General features: G+C 47.1%; 2 long non-coding RNA genes and 1 pseudogene across 2 annotated transcripts in view; 1 reads left to right on the forward strand and 2 right to left on the reverse strand.

Moving 5' to 3' along the window:
- The window catches only part of LOC144580529 (uncharacterized), a 15194-nt gene extending 2638 nt beyond the window's left edge, over positions 1 to 12556 (forward strand). The window contains exons 2-3 of the long non-coding RNA XR_013530145.1: positions 11173 to 11262; positions 12249 to 12556. This is a non-coding gene — a long non-coding RNA (uncharacterized LOC144580529). The remainder of the gene's footprint in view (positions 1 to 11172; positions 11263 to 12248) is intronic.
- Positions 4780 to 12162, reverse strand: LOC144580532 (uncharacterized). Its single transcript, XR_013530147.1, has 3 exons — positions 12050 to 12162; positions 9361 to 9469; positions 4780 to 4877 (listed from the first exon to the last, which is right to left on the reverse strand). It is a non-coding gene; the product is annotated as an uncharacterized LOC144580532 (long non-coding RNA).
- LOC118151741 (5S ribosomal RNA) lies at positions 11172 to 11290 on the reverse strand (annotated as a pseudogene).
- Positions 12557 to 15427: the final 2871 nt, after the last annotated feature.

Genomic DNA, 15427 nt, shown 5'->3' on the forward strand with positions numbered 1-15427 from the left:
CTTTCTTTCTTTTTTTTTTTTTTTTTTTGAGATGGAGTCTCACTCTGTCACCCAGGCTGGAGTACAGTGGCGCAATCTCGGCTCACGGCAACCTCTGCCTTCTGGATTCAAGTGATTCTCCTGCCTCAGCCTCTTGAGTAGGTGGGATTACAGGCAGGAGCCACCACACCCCATTAATTTTTGTATTTTTAGTAGAGACGGAGTTTCACCATGTTAGCCAGGTTGCTCTCGAACTCCTGACCTCAAGTGATCTGCCCTCCTCAACTTCCCAAAGTGCTGGGATTATAGGTGTGACCCAATGTGTCCCACCAAGTCTTTTTTCTTTTCAGCATGATCTGGTGAGGAAAGCACAGAGAAGCCAGGTTTCACATTTAGCAATTTCTTGGTGCCCTGTGACCTGGTTCTGTAAAATGAGGATAAGGGCACCCATCCTACAGGGTATTTACGAGACGTACATGAGATCAGGTATGCATGGCATTTAGCACAGTCCCAGGCAGATAGAGGACCCCCAGAAAGTGGTGGTAGCTATTTTCCTTTTTTTCCTTTCTTTTTTTATTTTTGACAGTCTTGCTGTGTTGTCCAGACTGGAGCACTGTGGTAAGATCTAGGCTCACTGCAACCTCCACCTCCCAGGTTCAAGTGATTCTCCTGCCTCAGCTTCCCAAGTAGATGGGATCGCAGGTGCCTGCCATCATGCACAGCTAATTTTTGTATTTTTAGTAGAAACAGGGGTTCACCATGTTGGCCCGGCTGGTCTCGAACTCCTGACCTCAAGTGATCCGCTCACCTTGGCCTCCCAAAGTGCTGGGATTGCAGGTATGAGCGACCACACCCAGCCTCTCCTGCCTCATTTTTTTTCTTTCTTTTTTTAGACAGGGTCTGGCTCTGTTGCCCAGGCTGCAGTGCAGTGGCATGATCTTGGCTTACTGTAGCCTCAATCTCTCAGGCTCAAGCAATCCCCCCAGCATAGCCTCCCAAGTGGCTGAGCCTATAGATGCACACCACTGCACTGGCTGATTTTGTTTTTGTTTTTGTAGAGCTGGGATGGGGGGGTCTTGCTAGGTTACCTACGCTGGTCTCGAACTCCTGGGTTCAAGTGATCCTCCTGCCTTGGCCTCCCAAAGTGTGGGATTACAGGTGTGAGCCACCACACCTGACCTACATGGTAACTGTTTTCATGCTTAGATCCCTTGCATCCTTAGAAGAATGCAAGTTTGGCCGGGTGCGGTGGCTCACGCCTGTAGTCCTAGCACTTTGGGAGGCCGAGGTGGGTGGATCACCAGAGGTCAGGAGTTCAAGACCAGCCTGGTCATCATGGTGAAACCACATCTTTTAAAAAAAAAAATAAGAGCCAGGCACAGTGGCTCACACCTGTAATCCCAGCACTTTGGGAGGCCAAGGCACGTGGATCACAAGGTCAAGAGATCGAGACCTTCCTGGTCAACATGGTGAAACCCATCTCTACTAAAAATACAAAAAATTAGCTGGGTATGGTGGCGTGTGCCTGTAATCCCAGCTACTCAGGAGGCTGAGGCAGGAGAATTGCCTGAACCCAGGAGGCGGAGGTTGCGGTGAGCCGAGATTGCGCCATTGCACTCCAGCCTGGGTAGCAAGAGTGAAAAACTCCACCTCAAAAAAAAAATAAGAATAAGAATGCAAGTTTAGTGGATCCATTAATACTTGTTATGATGAATATGAATAATGTTTTGGGGTCACAGACAACCTGAAGAGGGAACAACTTTATGCTGCTGGAACAAAGGATAAGCACAAACGATCCAAAATGGTAGACTCCAAATATTTGGGTTTTTGTTTGTTTGTCTGAGACAGAGTTTCGCTCTTTCACCCAGGCTGGAGTGAAGTGGTGTGATCTCAGCTCACTGCAACCTCCCCCTCCTGGGTTCAAGGGATTCTCCTGCCTCAGCCTCCCTGGTAGCTGGGATTATAGGTACCCACAACCACGCTCAGCTAATTTTTGTATTTTTAGTAGAGATGGGGTTTTGCCACATTGGCCAGGCTGGTCTCAAACTCCTGACCTCAGGTGATCTTCCCACCTCGACCTCCCAAAGTGCTAAGATTACAGGTATGAGCCACCATGCCTGGCCATCTCAAATTATTTGTATTCCTTTGTTCATTCCCATGGAGATCTGGAATGGTAAAGTGGGTTCAAACATGTGAGTTTTAAAAAATAAAAGTTTCTAGGAGGAAGAGGGAGGTTAAAAAAATAAATAAGTAGGCCGGGTGCGGTGGCTCAAGCCTGTAATCCCGGCACTCTGGGAGGCCAAGGCGAGTGGATCACGAGGTCAAGAGATGGAGATCATCCTGGTGAACATGGTGAAATCCCATCTCTACTAAAAATACAAAAAATTAGCTGGGCATGGTGGCGTGTGCCTATAATCTTCAGGAGGCTGAGGCAAGAGAATAGCCTGAACCCAGGAGGCGGAGGTTGCAGTGAGCCGAGATCGCGCCATTGCACTCCAGCCTGGGTAACAAGAGCGGAACTCCGTCTCAAAAAATAATAATAAATAAATAAATAAATAAATAAATAAATAAATAAGTAAAATAAATAAAATGAAAGTTTCCAGTCGGGTGCGATGGCTCATGCCTGTAATCCCAGCACTATGGAAGGCCAAGGTGGGCAGATCACAAGGTCAGGAGTTTGAGAGCAGCCTAACATAGTGAAACCCCGTCTCTACTGAAAATACAAAAATTAGGCCGGGCACGGTGGCTTACGCCTATAATCCCAGCACTTTGGGAGGCCAAGGCGGGCGGGATCACCTGAGGTTGGAAGTTCAAGACCAGCTTGACCAACATAAAGAAACTCCATCTCTACTAAAAATACAAAATTAGCCAGGCGTGATGGCATATGCCTGTAATCCCAGCTACTTGGGAGGCTGAGGCTGGAGAATCACTTGAACCTGGGAGGTGGAGGTTGCAGTGAGCCAAGATCGCGCCATTGCACTCTAGCCTAGGCATCAAGAGTAAAACGTTGTTTCAAAAAAAAATACAAAAATTAGCCAGGTGTGGTGGCATGCGCCTGTAGTCCCAGCTACTCAGGAGGCTGAGGCAGAGAATCACTTGAACCTGGGAGGCATAGGTTGCAGTGAGTGGATATCGCACCACTGCACTCCAGCCTGGGCAACAAGAATGAAACTCCGTCTCAAAAAAAAAAAAAAAAATTTCTAGACTGAGTGTAGTTGCTCACACCTGTAGTCCTAGTATTTTGGGAGGCTGAGGCCGGAGGGGCACTTGAGATCAAGAGTTTGAGACCAGCCTGGGCAACATGGTGAGACCCCATCTATAATAAAAATTATGAAAATTAAAAATAAATTTAAGAAGATTTTCTATCTCTTCCCCTTCCTTTTCTCATTATCCCATACAGGGTGAGCAGGTGCTGATTAAACCACTTGAGGCCGGGCATGGTGGCTCATGCCTGTAACCCCGGCACTTTGAGAGGCCAAGGTGGGCAGATTACCTGAGGTCAGGAGCTCAAGACCAGCCTGGCCAACATGGTGAAACACTGTCTCTATTAAAAATACAAAAAAATAGCCAGGCTCCGTGGCTCACGCCTGTAATCCCAGCACTTTGGGAGGCCGAGGCGGGTGGATCACAAGGTCAAGAGATTGAGACCATCCTGGTCAACATGGTGACCCCGTCTCTACTAAAAATACAAAATACTAGCTGGGCATGGTGGGGCATGCCTGTAATCCCAGCTACTCAGGAGGCTGAGGCAGGAGAATTGTCTGAACCAGGAGGTGGAGGTTGCAGTAAGCCGAGATCGCCGCCATTGCACTCCAGCCTGGGTAACAAGAGCGAAATTCCGTCTCAAAAAAAAAAAAAAAATTAGCCAGGCATGATGGCACATACCTGTAATCTTAGCTCCTTGAGAGGCTGAGGCAGGAGAACTGCTTGAACCCGGGAGGTAGAGATTGCAGTGAGCTGATTTTGCACCACTGCACTCCAGCCTGGGCAACAGAGCGAGACTCTGTCTCAAAAGAAAAAAAAAGACTGGCCGGGCGCGGATGCAGTGGCTCACGCCTGTAATACCAGCACTTTGGGAGGCTGAGGTGGGTGGATCATGAGGTCAGGAGATTGAGGCCATCCTGGCCATGATGAAACCCTGTCTCTACTAAAATACAAAAAATTAGCCAGGCATGGTTACTCAGGAGGCTGAGGAAGGGGAAACACTTGAACCCGGGAGATGGAGGTTGCAATAAGGTGACATTGTGCCACTGCACTCCAGCCTTGTAACAGACAGAGCAAGACTCTCTCTCAAAAAAGAAAAAAAGTCTTTTGTTTGGTCCACAGATTGTAAAATATTTAGGTGAGATTGAAGAAAGAGGATGTTTCCCTGAGGAGCTATTGCAGTAACTGTGCGTGACTCTAGTTGTGTCTTTTGAGGAGATGTGTCCTTGGTTTTGTGTGACATTAGAATGATTGCATTACAGTGGGGTGGGAGAATTTTAAAATATCAAATGTATGGGAAGATATATGCATGTGAGTTACAAGATCCACCAGATGAACATGGTGGATATGGCAGAACCTGACCACTGTCCTCTAGGACCCATTCTTCTCCTCTTTAGTGATAACAGAATTTTTAGCAGAGCCTCTATTTCCCAGCCTGCACTGCAACTTGGAATGGTCATGTGACTGTGTCTGGCCAATGGGGTGTAAGAAGTACAATGGCTTCCCAGAATCATCCAGAGGAAACACTTAGCATTTTCTCTTGTCCCCTTCTATCTCTATTTCTCCATCCTGTGCTTGGACCTTAGAAGTGTTGACTAGAGCTCCATCTTGGCCCATGAGGAAGTGGCTGGGGCACCAGGCTTCATGGAGAAGAGCCATGTACCTGTCTGGATTACTTACCTCTGCATTTTTACCTGCAAGAGAGAAAAAAAGACTTTAATTTTGTTTAAATGATTGCTACTTTAGGTCTCTGTCATGGGCACTGAACCTAGTCCTTGTGAATACAATGGATATCTTTTGTTTCTGCTTGCCCAGCCACAACTTCCCGTTCTCTTGGGGGACTTTCTCTATCCTATTCCATATGGTTTTGGTGGACTGTGAGTCACTAGGTCCTTCTCTTTTCACCAACGGGTGGCCAGGTGACCAAATCCAACCAATCAAGACTTCCTATGAGTCATCAGGAATGAAAATGGGTGAACTGGCGCAGGGACCCCTAGGCAGATTATTATTATATTTTATTATTCATTTATTTTTGAGATGGAATCTCCCTCTGTCGCCCAGGCTGGAGTGCACTGGTGTGATCTCACTGCACCCTCCGCCTCCCGGGTTTAAGCAATTCTCCAACTCAGCCTCCTAAGTAGCTGGGATTACAGGTATGCACCACCATACCCAGTTAATTTTTTGTATTTTTTAGTAGAGACAAGGTTTCACCATCTTGGCCAGGCTGATCTTGATATTATTATTATTATTATTTTGAGATGGGAGTTTCACTCTTGTTGCCCAGGCTGGAGTGCAATAGTCTGATCTCGGCTCACTGTAACCTCCACCTCCTGGGTACAAGTGATTCTCCTGCCTCAGTCTCCCAAGTAGCTGGGATTACAGGAGCCTGCCACCATGCCCAGCTAATTTTTTGTATTTTTAGTAGAGATGGGGGTTTCATCATGTTGATCAGGCTGGTCTTGAACTCCTGACCTCAGGTGATCCAACCCCCCTTCCTTGGCCTCCCAAAGTGCTGGGATTACAGGTGTGAGCCACCACCCCTGGCTGCCTGGCCAGATTATTAACAGATCATTATTAATAAAAGCTGTATTTCTCCTGAAATATACATGATGTATTTTTTTTTTTTTTTTTTTGAGATGGAGTTTCACTGTTGTTACCCAGACTGGAGTGCAATGGCACAATCTCGGCTCACCACAACCTCCGCCTTCTGGGTTCAAGCAATTCTCCTGCCTCAGCCTCCTGAGTAGCTGGGACTACAGGCGCACACCGCCATGCCCAGCTAATTTTTGTATTTTTAGTAGAGACGGGGTTTCACCTTGTTGACCAGGATGGTCTCGATCTCTTGACCTCGTGATCCACCCGCCTCAGCCTCCCAAAGTGCTGAGATTATAGGTGTGAGCCACCGTGCCGGGCCATGATGTATTGTATTAACAAGTACAGGAATACAGAAGACATACAGCTTTCATTTTTGCCTGGACCTAAAAGATGGTCCTGATGAAGGTGATGTCAATGCCCCCAAAATAAAATCCTTGAGGGTCCCCGAATGGGCCTGAATTCTATTATTTCTGTGTTCTGGTTACTCAACTTTTCCTTTGGCTTTTCTTTGATTCTGTGAGCTACCTAGTATCCTTCCCCCTTTTTTTTTGAGATGGAATTTTGCTCTGTCACCCAGGTGGGAGTGCAGTGGTGTGATCTTGGCTCACTGGAACTTCCACCTACTGGGTTCAGGCAATTCTCCTACCTCAGCCCGTGGCTGGGATTATGGGTATACACCACCACGCCTGGCTCATTTTTTATTTTTAGTAGAGATGGGGTTTCACCATGTTGGCCAGGCTGGCCTTGAACTACTGACCTCAAGGAATCCACCCACTTCCACCTCCCAAAGTGCTGGAATTACAGGTGTGAGCTACCATGCCCAGCCTAAGAGCACAAACTCTTTGATGAATGCTGCGTTGCTTGCTCTATGAAGGCCCAGGCCCAGACCCTGCTGGCCCAGCTGGACCTATGGAGTTATCCTCATTTTACATAACAGGATATGGGAAATAGTGGGTGGAGCTAAGAAGAGAGGAATTGCATGTTATTTAAAGTTTCAGTGGTAACCAAGAGAACTAAAATAGTGAGATATGTTACAATAAGGGGAAACGATACTATCAGTGAGCTAAATTCTCATGTTTCACAGCAGAAAGACAAGAAATAATGTGTACAATTAATCAAACAATCAGCCCATAAGACAGGGCGAGGAAGAAAAAGAGAAAGGATAGGCAATAAGAATATAAGCTAAGGTTTTTTTGTTGTTGTTGTTGTTTTTCTCTGTTGCCAGGCTGGAGTGCAGTGGCATGATCTTGGCTCAGCGAAATCTCTGCCTTCCCTGTTCAAGTGATTCTCCTGCCTCAGCCTTCCGAGTAGATGGGACTAACAGGCATGTGCCACCACACCCAGCTAATTTTGTATTTTTAGTAGAGACTAGGTTTCACCATGTTGACCAGGATGGTCTTAAATCTCTTGACCTCATGATATGCCCGCCTTGGCCTCCCAAAGTGCTGGGATTACAGGTGTGAGCCACCGTGCCAGGTCTTTTTTTTTTTTTTTTTTTTTTTTTTGGTAAGAGTCTCACTCTGTTCCCCAAGCTGGAGTGCAGTGCAGTGGTGCAATCATAGCGCAATGCAGCCTCAACCTTCTGGGCTCAAGTGATCCTCCTACCTCAGACTCCCAAGTAGCTGAGATCACAATTGCACGACACTATGCATGGCTAATTTTTAAATTTAGGGTAGAGATGAGGTCCTGCTATGCTGCCCAGGCTGGTCTTGAACTTCTGATCTCAAGTGATCCTCCGGAGTTAGCCTCCCAAAATGCTGGGACTACAGGTATGAGCCATTGTGCTCAGCTATTTGAACACTTTTTTTATTTATTACCAAATCATTGGTAGATCTCTGGCTCATGCCAGTAGTCCCAACACTTTGGAAGGCCAACACTGGAGATCACTGAGGCCAGGAGTTCAAGTCCAGACTGAGCAATATAGTGAGACCCTGCCTCTACAAAAAATAAAAATATTGGCCAGGCGCAGTGGCTCATGCCTGTAATCCCAGCACTTTGGGAGGCCAAGGCAGGTGGAACACAAGGTTAAGAGATTGAGACCATCCAGGCCAACATGGTGAAGCCCCGTCTCTATTAAAAATACAAAAATTAGCCAGGCATGGTGGTGTGTGCCTGTAATCTCAGCTACTAGGGAGGCTGAGGCCGGAGAATCACTTGAACCCAGGAGGCAGAGGTTGCAGTGAGCCGAGATTGCACCACTGCATTCCAACCTGGGTGACAGAATGAGACTCCATCTCAAAAAAAAAAAAAAATTACAAAAACTAGCTGGGTGTGGTGGCACATGCCTGTAGTCCCAGCTACTTGGGAGTCTGAGGCAGAAGAATCGTTTGAACTGGGAGGCAGAGGTTGCAGTTAGCTGAGATTGAGCCACTGTACTCCAGCCTGGGCGACAGAACAAGACTCCGTGTCAAAATAAAAACTAAAAAAAAAAAAAAAAAAAAAAAAACTAAAGTTTTTTTTGAGGTCTTTAGTGTGAGTTCTTCTGTACTAGCTATTTCAACAATGTGCACTATGTTAAACAATCATTTAAAGTAAATAATTTAAAGTCATTTAAGCTAATAATTTGAAAAAAGTCAAATAACAGGCTGAGTGAGGTGGCTCACGTCTGTAATCTTAGCACTTTGGGAGGCCAAGACTGGTGAATCAGTTGAGGTCGGGAGCTCAAGACCAGCCTGGCCAACATAGTGAAACCCTGTCTTTACTAAAAATACAAAAGTTAGCCAGGCATGGTGGCAGGTGCCTGTAACTAGCTACTCAGGAGTCTGAGACAGGAGAATCACTTGAACCTGGGAGGCAGAAGTTTCGGTGAGCCAAGATTGGGCCATTGCACTCCAGCCTGGGTGACAAGAGTGAAACTCCATCTCAAAAAAAGAAAGAAAGAAAGAAAGAAAAAAGGCTGGGTGTGGTTCATGCCTATAATCCCAGCACTTTGGGAGGTTGAGGCAAGTGGATCACTTGAGGTCAGGAGTTTGAGACCCGTCTGGCCAACATGGTGAAACCCTGTCTCTACTAAAAATACAAAATTAGCTGGGCGTGGTGACCCATGCCTGTAATCCCAGCACTTTAGGGGGTGAAGGAGGGCAGACCACCTGAGACCAGGAGTGAGAGCAGCCTGGCCAACATGGTGGAACCCCGACTCTACAAAAAATACAAAAATTAGCCAGGCAGGGCGAGGGGTGCCTGTAATCCCAGCTACTCAGGAGAGACACAAGAATTGCTTGAACCTGGGAGGTGGAGGTTGCAGTGAGCTGAGATCACAGCACTGCACTCCAGCCTTGGTGACAGAGTGAGACCCTGCCTCAAAAAAAAAAAAAAAAAAAAACATATATATATATGTAGGCCAAGGTGGGTGGATTACAAGGTCAGGAGTTTGAGACCAGTCTGGTCAACACAGTGAAACCCATGTCTTGACTAAAAATAAAAAAAATGGCTAGGCACGAAGGCTCATGCCTGGATTCTCAGCACGTTGGGAGGCCCAGGAGGGTGGATCATGAGGTCAGAGTTCGAGACCAGCCTGACCAACATGGTGAAACCCTGTCTCTACTGAAAATGCAAAAATTAGCCAGGGGTGGTGGCACTCACCTGTAATCTCAGCTACTTGGGAGGCAGAGGCAGAAGAGTTGCCTGGGGCAGAGAGGTAGAGGTTTCAATGCGCTGAGATGGCACCACTGCCCTGGAAGAGCACGAGTGGCTAAAAAAAAAAAAAATGTATATATATATATATATATACACACACACACACACACAAATACAAAAATTAGCTGGGCATGGTGGTGGGCACCTGTAATTCCAGCTACTCGGGAAGCCGAGGCAGGAGAATCACTTGAACCTCGGAGGCAGAGGTTGAAGTAAGCTGAGATCGCATTACTGCACTCCAGCCTAGGCAACACAGTTAGACTCCATCTCAAAAAATCAACAAACAGTCTGGAGGAGGTCACGTGAAAGCCGTCCCGAGCGCGCTCCGCGGCTGCTGGTGCCAGTATGGTCAATGACGCTGGTGCTGCTGAGTCCCAGCGGTGCAAACGGACCCCGGCCCACTCCCTGGAGTAGCTGCGCAGGTTACCACTTCGGCCGTCACAGACTCGCATCCTGCCCTGGTGGTTTCCGGTGCAGGAACTGAGAGACCCTTTGGTATTCTACTTGGAGGCATGGCTGGCAGACGTGCTCTTTGGCCCGGACCAAGCCATAATTCCAGAAATGGAGTGGACGAGCCAGGCCCTGTTGACAGTGGACATAGTGGACTCTGGGAACCTAGTCGAAATCACCACTTTTGGACGGCCCCGTGTACAGAATCGGGTGAAGAGCATGCTCCTGTGCCTGGCATGGTTTCACAGGAAACATCCCAGCACTTTGGGAGGCCGAGGCAGGTGGATCACTTGAGGTCAGGAGTTTGAGACCAGCCTGGCCAGCATGGTGAAACCCCATCTCTTTTAAAAACATAAAAATCAGCCAGGTGTGGTGGCATGTGCCTGTAATCCAAGCTCTGCAGGAGGCTGAGGCAGGAGAATCCCTTGAACCTGGAAGGCAGAGGTTGTACTGAGCTATGATAGCACCACTGCACTCCAGCCTGGGTGACAGAGTGAGACTATGTCTAAAAATAAATAAATAAATAAAGTACTATATTGTTCCTTTACATTTTATGGCTCCTAGTGGACTTGTGGACTTGCAGAATGGAGAACACAAAGTTCATTTTCCTCATTGTACAGATGAGGGAAAAAAGGCTTAATGACTTAGCTACGTCACAGCGCCCATTGGTGACTAAGCTGGGGCCAGGCTGGCAGCAGCGGGTGGCAGTTCCTGGGCTTCTATCCCGGTGTGCCTTCCACATTACCACACTCCCAGTGCAAAATGTCAACAAGGTTGATGTAATTAAAAGCAAACAGTCATTTTCTTTGCTCCATGAGACATTTGTATTTGAAGGGATCCAGAACATTCCTTGGAGTTTTTATTCTTTTCATTAAGATGGCAAATTAGGGTGGGCACAGTGGCTCACACCTGGAATCCCATCACTTTTTGGGAGGCCGAGGCCAAGGTCAGAGGATCACTTGAGTCCAGGAGTTCAAGACCAGCCTGGCAACATAGCAAGACCCTGTCTCCACAAAAAAATTAGCTGGATGTGGTGACATATGCCTGTGGTCCCAACTACACAGGAGGCTAAAGCAGGAGGATCCATTGAGCCCAGGAGGTTGAGGCTGCATTGAGCTATGATTGCTACACTGCACTCCAGGCTGGGTGACAGAGTGAGACTCCAAAAAAAAAAAAAACCAGAAAAGAAAAAGATAAAAGAAAGATGATAAATTATATTCACACACTTCAGATCTTTTAAATTTCCTTTTTGAAATCTATTGAATTAATTATTATTATTATTTTCTTCCTTTATCTTTTATTTTTAAGGCCTACAGCACTCGGTATTCCTAGGCGGTCTCCCATCCAAGTACTAAACAGGCCTGACCCTGCTTTGCTTCCAAGATCTCACGAGATCAGGTATGTTCAGGGTGGTATGGCCATAGACATTATTATTATTTTTTTTTAGATGGAGTCTCACTCTGTTGTTCAGGCTGCAGTGCAGTGGTGCAATCTCAGCCCACTGCAACCTCCGCCTTCTGGGTTCAAGCAATTCTCCTGCCTCAGCCTCCTGAGTAACTGTGATTACAGGCGCACGCACCACATCCAGCTAATTTTTGTATTCTTATTAGAGATGGAGTTTCACCATGTTGGCCCAGATGGTCTAGATCTCCTGACCTCAAGACCCACCTGCCTCGGCCTCCCAAAGTGCTGGGATTACAGGTGTGAGGCACCATGCCCGGCCAGAGTGAATTTATTTTTTATTCATATTTTGGGTAGGTAAGACATGTGTATAGTGTAAAATTTGAAAGCAACAAGAGTAAACAGTGAAAAGTCTTCCTCACACACCTCTTCCCCAGGTACCTAGCCCCACTCTCCAAAAGCCATCCTATCATCAATTTCTTGTATCTCATTCCAGAGATATTCTATGCTTCTATAAGCAGCTGTATATAAGAGAGAATTTTTCTTATTTGGGTAGATTTGTGTTTTATTTTTTCCCTGCAATTACAGTCCACAAGGATCAGAAGACTCTTCCCAAGTTAATTAAAAGAGAGGCTTGACCAGGTGTGGGGCTCATACCTATAATCCTACCACTTTGGGAGGTGGGAGGATCACTTGAGGCCAGGAGTTTGACCTTAGCTTGGGGAATAGGAGATCGTGTCTCTACAAAAAAATACAAGAATTATCCAGGGGTGGTGGTGTGTACCTGTAGTCCCAGCTATTTGGGATTCCATCACTTGAGTTCTGGAGGTTGACTGCAGTAATCCAAGATCTTGCCACTGCATTCCAGCCTGGGTGACAGAGTGAGACCCTGTCTCTATATAAACAAAGAAAAGAAGGAACTATCAACAAGTATTGAATGTTAATTAACAATATGCATTCTGGTGTTTCCTTGCTATGCACAGAGGGGTCCATACAGCGTTGTTCTGGATTCCTGTCTTAGAGCGAAACTTTCACAATGTCCAGAGCGCTTGATGTCCTGCAAATGAAGGAGGAGGATGTCCTAAAGTTTCTTGCAGCAGGAACCCGCTTAGGTGGCACCAATCTTGACTTCCAGACAGAACAGTACATCTATAAAAAGAAAAGTGATGGCATCAACATCATAAATCTGAAGAGGACCTGGGAGAAGCTCCTGCTGGCAGCTCATGCCATTGTTTTCATTGAAAACCCTGCTGATGTCAAAAAAAAAAAAATTAAAAAAAAGAAAACCCTGCTGATGTCAGTGTTATATCCTCCAGGAGTACTGGCCAGAGGGCTGTGCTGAAGTTAGCTGCTGCCACTGGAGCCACTCCCATTGCTGCCGCTTCACTTCTAGAACCGTCACTAACCAGATCCAGGCAGCCTTCCAGGAGCCATGGTTTCTTGTGGTTACTGACCCCAGGGATGACCACCAGCCTTTCACACAGGCTTTTTTTTTTTTTTTGAAACGGAGTCTCTCTCTGTCACCCAGGCTGGAGTGCAGTGGCACGATCTTGGCTCACTGCAACCTCCACCTCCCAGGTTCAAGCAATTCTCCTGCCTCAGCCTCCCAAGTAGCTGGGACTACAGACACGTGCCACCACACACAGCTAATTTTTGCATTTTTAGTAGAGATGGGGTTTCACCATGTTGGCCTGGCTGGTCTTGAACTCCTGACCTTGTGATCTGCCCGCAGAAAATAACTGATGTTTACTTTCCATGAACATGATTTCCATGTTGGTTATGAGCCTGTGCAAGAACAGCTTAGGGCCATCCAGTGATTGCTCCTACCCATTCAGTGGCCTGAGCAGTGGGAGCTGCAGACCAGTCTTCTGTGGCAGGCTGAGTGCTCCAGTCTTCAGTAGGGAACTGCTGGATCAGCACAGAGGCCACATGCATGCCTTCAGACCAGTCTGCAATCTCAGGCTAAGTAGCAGTGAACTCAGGAGCTGGAGCAGTCCATCCACCCTGAAATTCCTCCTGGGGCACAGCCTTTTCAGCAGCAGCCTGCTCTTCTTTTTCAATCTCTTCAGGATCTCTGTAGAAGTAGAGATCAGGCATGACCTCCCATGGGTATTCACGGGAAATGGTGCCACGCATGCGCGAAACTTCCTGAGCCAGCATCCACAACATCAAACCCACTGAGTGAGCTCCCTTGTTGTTGCATGGGATGGCAATGATCACATAGCACAGGGGAGAATCTGTGTGACCCAGAGCAACCGTAGGTAGGTTAACATAAGATGCCTCTGTGAGGTTCGGCAAGGTGGCTCATGCCTGTAATCCCAGCACTTTGGGAGACCAAGGTGGGCGGATCATGAGGTCAAGAGATCAAGACCATCCTGGTCAACATGGTGAAACCCCGTCTCTACTAAAAATACAAAAAATTAGCTGGGCATGGTGGCACATGCCTGTAATCCCAGCTACTCAGGAGGTTGAGGCAGAAGAATTGCCTGAACCCAGGAGGTGGAGGTTGCGGTGAGCTGAGATCGCGCCATTGCACTCCAGTCTGGGTAAACAATAGTGAAACTCCATCTCAAAAAAAAAAAAAGATGAATTGTTGAATAGGTAAACGGATAGATAGGTGTAATCCCAGCTGCTCTGGAGCCTGAGGCAGGAGAATCTCTTGAACCCAGGAGGCGGAGGTTGCAGTGAGCTGAGATCACACCACTGTTCTCCAGCCCGGGCAACAGAGTAAGACTCCATCTGTTCTCCAGCCTGGGTGACAGAGTAAGACTCCATCTGTTCTCCAGCCTGGGCGACAGAGCAAGACTCCATCTCAAAAAAAAAGGAAAGAAAGAAAGAAAAAAAAGAAAATTAGCCAGGTGTGGTGGTTCACACCTGTAATCCCAGTTACCTGGGAGACTGAGGCAGGAGAATTGCTTGAATCCAGGAGGTGGTGATTACAGTGAGTGGAGACTGCTCCACTGCACTCCAAGCTGAGTGACAGAGACTCCATCTTCAAAAAAAAAAAAGTATAATAAAAATGTTAGGGCTGGGCATGCTGGCTCACTCCTGTAATCCCAGCACTTTGGGAGGCCAAGGTGGGTGGATCACCTGAGGTCAGGAGTTCGAGACCAGCCTGGTTAACATGGTGAAACCTTGTCTCTACTAAAAATACAAAAATTAGCTGAGCATGGTGGCAGGCACCTGTAATCCCAGCTACTCAGGAGGCTGAGACAGGAGAACTGCTTGAACCCAGGAGGCAGAGGTTGCAGTGAGCCAAGATGGTGCCATTGCACTCCAGCCTGAGCAACAAGAGTGAAACTCTGTCTCAAAATCAAATAAAATAATATGTTAAGGGAGGCCGTGCATGGTAGCTCAAGCCTGTAATCCCAGTACTTTGGAAGGCCTAGGCAGTCGGATCACTTGAGGGCAGGAGTTTGACACCATCCTGGCCAATGTGGTGAAACCCATCTACTAAAAATACAAAAAATTAGCTGGGCATGGTGGCCCATGCTGGTAATACCAGTTACTTGGGAGCCTGAGGCAGAAGAATCTTTTGAACCTGGGAGACTGAGGTTGCAGTGACCTGAGATTGCACCATTGCACTCCAGCCTAAGTGACAAAAGGGAAACCACCTCAAAAACAAAAACAAAAACATTAGGGGAAAAAAACAGAAAAGAGGCTGGGGCAAGGTGACTCATGCCTGTGATCCCAATACTTCAGGAGGCTGAGGCAGGAGGAATGCTTGAGCCCAGGAGTTCAAAACAAGCCTGAGCAAAATAGTGAGAACTTCATCTCTGCAAAAATTTAAAAATTAGCCAGACGTGGTGGTGGCAGTGTGTGCCTGTGGTCCCAGCTACTGGGGAGGCTGAGGTGGGAGGATCACTTGAGCCCAGGAGTTCGAGGTTGTGATATATATATATATATATATGAAAGAGAAAGGTTGAGATTGGCCTGGAGCTGTGGCTCACAAATGTAATCACAACACTTTGGGAAGCCGAGACGGGTGGATCATCTGAAGTCAGGAGTTGGAGACCAGCCTGGCCAACATGGTGCAACCCCATCTCTACGAAAAATACAAAAAATTAGCGGGGCATTGTCACATGTGCCTGTAATCCCAGCTACTCCGGAGGCTGAGGCAGAATTGCTTTAACCCAGGAGGAAGAGGCTGCAGTGAGACTAG

Source organism: Callithrix jacchus, chromosome 2 (genome assembly GCF_049354715.1).
Source record: "Callithrix jacchus isolate 240 chromosome 2, calJac240_pri, whole genome shotgun sequence".
NCBI lineage: Eukaryota > Metazoa > Chordata > Mammalia > Primates > Cebidae > Callithrix > Callithrix jacchus.